We start from the raw sequence: 7,867 nt of genomic DNA, 5'->3' as shown, positions 1-7,867 counted from the left end.
GGGTGGCCAGCAAAATATCTGGTATAAACTTGAATTCACCTAGACCTGTTACACATGTCCAGATTTTGATAGACAAAATATTTTTGTGTTCTGCAGTGAATGCTCTTCCTCCTATGGCATCTTAATTTGTCTTTCAGAATACGTTCCATGGCTGGCTAAATATTCCAAGGTTTTCTGCTTTGGGCTTCAGCCAGCTCTTGGTTTCAAGAGCTCTTCTTGCACCCAACACTCAAAGCCAGCAGTCTTTATCATTTCTGCCAGCCACCCTTATGAACTGCTGATGGCTTCAGCATCTGACAGAAGCAATTGATCTAACTCCATGTTGGCCATAGCTGCAGAGCTGTTCAACTGGTGCCAGTCATAATGTCTCAAAGCAACAGAACATTTGTATCATTTGTTACTAAAGCTGTCTGTACTAGGTCACTCCCAGTACTATAGCTGTAGTCCCTGTCAATACAGTTCCCTGCTCTAGCCACTATTACAACATGATTCTCCTTTTGTAAATCTCTGCACAAAGTACCTGTATCCTCTAACACCTCTCTGAAAAAATTTGTGACCTGGTACTTATTTCAAGGATGTTCACCTAACAGATGACCTACACCTCACCCAAGAATATTACCTAACATCAGGGCTTACCTCCTTTCCCTACTTTTTCTGAAACCAATGGTTTTTTGTCGAAAGCCTGCTGAGCCTTGACTACACCTGGACCTACTGGAGATTCTTCTTTAACTACTTGAGATAACTGACAGACCTACTTTTTGTGCCAATGGCAAAGCTGTTGGGTACTGTTCAGACATTTATACTTTGTTGGTGGAATGTTTTTCTGCTAAATGCACATGATTGCAGCTCGATTAGGATTTTTGCAGCATTGAAAATCGAACTGAGGAAGCTACATTTCATAGATTGCAGATCTTCGGGAACTGAGAAGGAAGTGTAAATTTGTTGTACTTGTGACCTATCACAAGTAGGAAGTTTAATTAAGGATATTGTAATTTGTCTCTCCCCTGATAGAGATATGTATACACAGGCCATATGCTATCCAGATCTGCCGTTAACAGAGATGTTGCACATAGGGGTCATGCTTTTGAAATTTCCCAACCCACTCAGCAAACTGTTTACTGATTTTAAAGTGTCTACAGTGGCCCCAATGAATACATACATAGTGAAACAGAACCTTCCTATTGATCCTGACATGATAAACATGCCTCAATCAGTGGCAGCCTGCCAGCCCTGTTCTAATCTGCATTGTGTGATTCAGAGATGTTGGGTGCAGCATTTTCTGGTATTACATAGTTGCCTTGACTATTTTCACTTTACATCTATATTAGATTTAGCATCATTATAACACCAAGTTCGAGTGTGGGCAGTAATAACTGTATGGCAGTGAAACTTGGTAGATACTCTAATGCGATTTTCATACAATTTTGTGTGTTTCTTGCACATGACAAGAGAATGAAAAATATCAAATTACAGAGTCTTACCATAAGTAAAATGGGTGTAATGGCCATTCAAAGTTCTAAAAATGTGCGGAAAATTTGATTGAAAGAGCTGTAACTTCTTTTCTGACAAAGGTGATTTTTGAAGGGTCTTGAAACAAGCTTTTCAATGATATGCAATTTTTCATTACCTTTGGCCTTGAGTACGGTATCTCAAAACATGTTGCCTTCAAAATTGATGAAAAAATATATTTGAATAGTCCAGATGCTAAAGCCTTTAACTGCATCAAAAGCAAAACTGATATAATTGCGGAAAACTTGCCCCATCCAAAGTATTTTAATAAAAGACTTATTTTTTTTAAACAAATAACTAAAAAATAATTAATTACTCGGTGTGAATGGCTCAAATCTGTTATTAAGTTTTATGTTTTGAAATCTTCAGTGAAATATTGACTGACCAGTTTTTGCACCTGATTTATGCAGTTAGCAGGTTTTAGAAATGTGTCGGTTCAATTACAAAACAAATATCAGTTGCAAAACTCACTATTCGTTCATAAGTTAGGAATGACAGGAGAATGGAATTTAATTATTTTGAACATAAACAGAATACATTTTATTTCACAGAAAGTCTGAAAATTCTATAAAGTTTGCTTATAAAAATATGAAGGTGACATTATTTTACCAGAAAAAACTGACATATTTAACATAAAAAAGAGAACAAAAAGGAATGTTCAACATTAAGTTTTATTTAAAAAATTCCATCGTGCTTTCGACATCACAAGATATTGTAGAAGTTCCAAATTATATCGTAGTAAAACACTGGTAAAATTTTAGGTAATGATAAAATTGTTGGAAAGCTTCAACGTAGTTAAAACAGTGACAAAAAATTCTAGAAAATGAAAGTGGCTGAAAATTGCTTTTCAGTGTCACCGACTTCAGCACTGTCCAGCAACTCAAAATGGCTTCCAGCTTCTTCCTCATTCTGAATGTTGGTAGTGGCAGGAACGACTATAGGAGTGCCTTCCTGCTCCTCTGACACATCAATATAGAATTTGAGTTTGTCGTTGGTCACCTAGTCTTCACCAAAGTGGAGCTCCAAAAACTTTTTGATGTCTCTGACTTTGGCTTCTGAAAGTTCTACACCTGCGGTGATTGGTGTTGGGCCTTTTCTCAGGATGCTCTTCTCTCCAGCTTCAAAATTGTCGAAGGGTTCTCCACAAACTAGACAATACTTCTTGTTTTTGCTATTCATGATTTTTTTTATTTATTTATTTTTTATTTTATTTATTTATTTATTTATTTATTTATTTATTTATTTTTAAACACATACCCTACTCATCAACTGAACTGTGATAACCAGCGTGTATTTCGACAGTGCATCGGCAGCAAGAGTTTCACTGTTGCATACGCGTTTGCTACAGCACAGCCAACATAACTCTGCATAAGAAAATAGTCCTTCTAATCCTAAGAAACTGAAATTTAAATTTGAATGTCTAGATTGGTAAGTCTGATGTCAATTGGTGTGCTTTGCATCTGGACATGGCACGGCGAATGCCATGCTGGTTTAATATCATGGGTTTTGCAAATGCTGAACATTTAGCAGGCTTTGCTCCAGAAGACAACGTGCAGTTAGCAGCTTTTGCAACAGCAATTTTAAATGGTTTATAGTGGATTTTGCATCCTGAAACCTATTCCATCATGTAGGTGCTGAAAAAGTCTGTATGGCAGTGTGCTCAACACAAAATCAACAAACATATTTAGCAGATTTTGCACCTGGACTTCTCGTTTGCCTCTTCATGTTACTCTATACAGCACAGTAAAAAATCAAGTTGGCTGACAATGTAATTAGGAGATATAAATTAATATGTACAGTAATGTGTTGTATTAATGCAACATAAATTGTATTGACTCCAACAATATGACACAAAGCACTATAAAACATTTTTATTGTTAAAAACCTGATGTTACACCATAACACAGCTCATTAGTACATTCAACAGGCCAATAGCAAGCATTTATAATATATAGGGTCACACACTATGACATCTGACCTTCAGTGATGCAAAACACGATATAGCCATCCAAGCCAAACATGTGCTTAGAAGATATGGTAAACAGGTTCAAATTTACAGAAAAAAATACAACAAATGTATCATCTAGACTTACTATGCCTCAATACTGGAAAGAAACATAGCACACTGTTTGTACATCTTTTGATGAACGGAAATATGTTCACCCTGTTGCTGATTGTCACATCAGCTTTTGTAAGAATGTCTCTCTTGTCCACAGTTAAGATGTCAGGTTTCTCAGAGCATACATATGAAGGTGAATGCCCCTGAGGCCTTTGTAGGGACAGCCTGGAATTTACAGTGCTGTTTCATTTTTAAAGTCTGTCAGAGATCTTTGGCCCTTCAAGCCTAAGTGAAATTGGAATTAAGACAGGTTAGAACAACTGCAAACACTGTTACCTACTTCCTTTAGTCAATGGGGCTCTCCAGTAGATGACGTACAGCATCCCATGCATGTGATAACCTTAAACTTACTGTCAATGCTCAAAAGGAAGTTGGTTCCTACTCCCTTCCCCAGAACAATGAGCTATTTTCTATATTAGATGATGGCCAATTCTTTTCATAAACTGATGTAATAGACTCTTATTCCCAGATTCCGTTGGCTGTGGAGCCCAAGATGGCAGTTATCCCCCAATGCAACTATTTTGACAAAATCATGGTTACAGGTTCCACAAACAAAGACACAATTTACTTCCTGATTTCATATTCCTTGTACATTGCCTGTCCTCTGAATCAGTTGTGCTGAAAGGGCACTCCTTTTCAATGGCCCCTGACTTTTCAGCAGGCATTTCAAATTTTGAAACTTACCTATAGTCAATACCTTATTTAATGATGTATTTAACAATGTATCAGCCTCAGTTGCCACTGATTTTGGAAAAAGGGTCTCTCTTCTCATGGCATCAGGGTCATCCTGTCCCATAAATGTCACACAGTTCAGAAAGGACTACATCATTTGTTTGCAAACCCTTAAATCAGGCTCAAGAACATTATGCATGAATGGAGAAGGAAGCAATGTCTCTCATTATTGAAACACACAGATTCCGCATTTTGCATTATTTCGATAATGATATAAGATATCCAAATCACAATCCTCTTAAGCAAAAATTGAGAATGAATCAATTCCACTATAGTTTTTTGGCAAATAATTCAATGTGATTCCTTATCTTCACTTCTCAAATCACAATCCAAACAAAAATCTTCTTTTTATGTTTAACATATTTGAAACTTGTCACCCGATTTCTTTGAAATTTCCTTGACTGTTATGTGACTGTAGTTGGAAGCTATGCTTGGTCATGGACAGCAGTACAGGTAAGCTATGATACAAAAGTTGCCAGTGTTTTGCAGTATTATGAACTCTGTACTCAAACTCGGTGTCTCTTCTGAAATTTTTGAGTCTTAGAGCTCTGTTTAACTGCAAAGATGCATCTTGGAACAAAAAACTATTCCATATTCTAATGGCAAGCTGGCTCAAAATTAATCTTAAAAGAATTTGGGTTACTTTGGACATCCAGCAACATTCCACAGACGTTTTTGGAGTTCTTTACGTTTTAGTTCTATTGATGTTAATCATTATAACCAGAGTTCTAACTTTGTTCACTCATTTTGTGTGACTACAAATAAGAGAGACTGCATATTGATATCAACATGATACCCATATCCAAAAGTGTTAGCAATCTTGGTGCAATGGAGAAAGGTGCTGCAGATTAAGAGTTTCTGTTAGCTACATTCTCACCTTCGGCTGCTTACATAGAGAATTTCTACAAGTTAGCAGGGCAAGGGGGAGTACTGGCAAGTGAAGAGTCAGTTGAATTGGGCTGTATCGATAGTGTAACTGCTAAGGTTATCCTGAATACTACATTGCTGAATTAGGCTTGGTGGAGTGCCTTTAACTTTCTCCTGGGTCTGAATTGACTTATACAGCCAGTGAGAAGGGGGCCAACGTTCATTCCAAAAAACAACAATGGAACTTAACTTGGCATTTTTTTCATTGATTGAAATGAACTAAGTGATAAGTAACATTAAAAAAATCATAGGACCAACAGGGGATCGACTGCAAAAGTTTTAGTTTTGTGGTTAGGAACTTCTTTTTCTTTCTTTGTCCTCCTGTCATTCTATTTACCTGTTCCTTCATGATTTTTCATCACCATTTCTCTGCAGATTAACCCACTGAGACACCATGGCACATTTATGTCAGTCCATTGACAAGTCATTTATAAAACAGAAACTGCACTGAGCCAAGGGAGTAACAACTAGTCATAGAATTCGACACAAAAAGTAAACAAAGAAAATACAATTGCTTTCCATGTCCTTCATAATTGAAGTTGCAAATAATGTATTCAAGAATAAATTTGTTTGACTGATCTTTGTATTTGAATAATTATCCAGATAGAAATTTATTCAAATTATCCCTATCTCTGCCTACCATTACACCTTACACCTCCTTTTTCTTTCTGCTCACAGCAGTTCATATTATCAACTGCAATGAGACCCATTAGTTCATTTACTTGATTTACTCATCAGTCGTGTAGATCCCTAGCTGTGTGGCCCTGGTGGCCAGACAGCTGTTACCCAGCACTTGGCGAGTGAGCACCACGTGATAATGAGTGAGGGAACTTCCAGCCATGTGCTCTGCAGGCTTGTGCATGGTGAGTGATGTAGATAAACTCTACTCATGCAGATTTACCATATGGATGCAGTGATCTAGAGGCAACCCTTTCCCGATTTGCCAAGGCATTCTGCTGCTGACACAGGATGATGATAGTTGTCAGGTGTGTTACAGTTCGTCAGTCAGTCTCACTGGAGGACCTGTCACAAGAAACAGGTCACTCACTGCTACATGTAGTGTCAGACACAGCAGCCAGCAACTCCACAGTTGTTTCCCTTGGCTAGACTTGATTCAGCTGTAGAACTCCCTCCACACGGATTTTGCCAGACCTTTCATGGGAGCCAGATGGCTCATCCTTGTAGATTCTTTTTCCCATGTTCTACACATCTTCAAGTTGCAGCATATACTACTATTACGAAAGCCATGGAGAAAGTTTATCTATCAAAGGTACCTGCCTTTTTCTTTCTTTTTTCCTCCTGTCATTCTATTTACCTGTTAGTTGAGCCTTAGTTTACGGTGGCTGCCTTCTGGGGATTTTGCACCTGTAATGGCACTAGGCACATTATGACTCTTCCATTTTCATCCCTTCTCCAACAGCTTAATGGAACATTTTGTCCACACCTTTAAGACCCAAATGTCAGATGTTATGACAGCCATGTCTGAACCAGCTGTCTCGGTGCTGTCCAGGTTTCCTGCAGAGTGACAAACATAAAGGTCCCAGTCCACTGGAGTTGCTGCATAGGCATCTCCACTGAATGTGCTTCACCTTTTTTTTACCACTGTTTGCTTTAGTTAAAGAAGAAGCAACCACTTTTCGTATGGGCACTCCTGTCTATGTATGCATCTTTGGGTGGATCTTCGCAGTTGATTTCAAAGTTGCAGCAGCTGCACACAGTTTTCCAAAAGAATAATTTCAACCACCTCCACATCTAGCCTGCTGGAAAACCAAACTGTCATAGTCCATAACATTCAGAGGAAGAGGAGAAACCTGTTGCTACAGTGTTTAATCCTAAATGCCATTCGTACATTGGTGAAAATTATGAGAATACTCAGGAAATATAGTGTCAACTGTATATTTTGGTGTCAACTGTATATTTTGATAGCCACCAAGATGAAGGACTTGTTGAGTCTGTAAAGGACGACCTAGGACTCCGAAAACCAGAGGTCTGCTGCATACTGTGCCAATGTAGGCTAATGTACAGAGCCCAGATAATCAAGATGATGGAGAAAAGAGCACATGTGTCACGCAGATAAAGAATAACCAACAGTCAGCTTTCACACAGCACTGTATGAGTTATGACGACACCCAAGTTATTAATACAGGCCAACAGATTATAGGATTACATTTTAATAGAATCTGTAGAGATCTGATTGCATGATGAAATAATTAATAAAGACAGCATTTTCCAAATAAGTTATGATCGACAGCTGGTGGGAAGGAAGGAGATACATAATCATGTGCTTAGTGGAAGATAGTCAGTTGTCAGGACTACTTGAAGATGTCTAGTCAGTTTGCCAAAATATCACACCACTTGTATGATGCCGCATTGCTGAATACCCAAGAACATTTCAAAATAATAATGTGCTGGAAAAGCCTAAAATTATGCAGCACTGTTTTTGTAACATATCCAAAATAACTTTATTCTCCAAAATGAAGAATATACAAAACCTTGTCACTGTAGTCAGGATTTTATAATGAAACTTACACTTTCTAACAGACCTTTGTTAGTTTCTAAAAACAAAATGTGCTGTTTTTT

This window comes from Schistocerca gregaria, chromosome 4 (genome assembly GCF_023897955.1).
Source record: "Schistocerca gregaria isolate iqSchGreg1 chromosome 4, iqSchGreg1.2, whole genome shotgun sequence".
NCBI lineage: Eukaryota > Metazoa > Arthropoda > Insecta > Orthoptera > Acrididae > Schistocerca > Schistocerca gregaria.
This window is presented reverse-complemented; position numbering follows the sequence as displayed.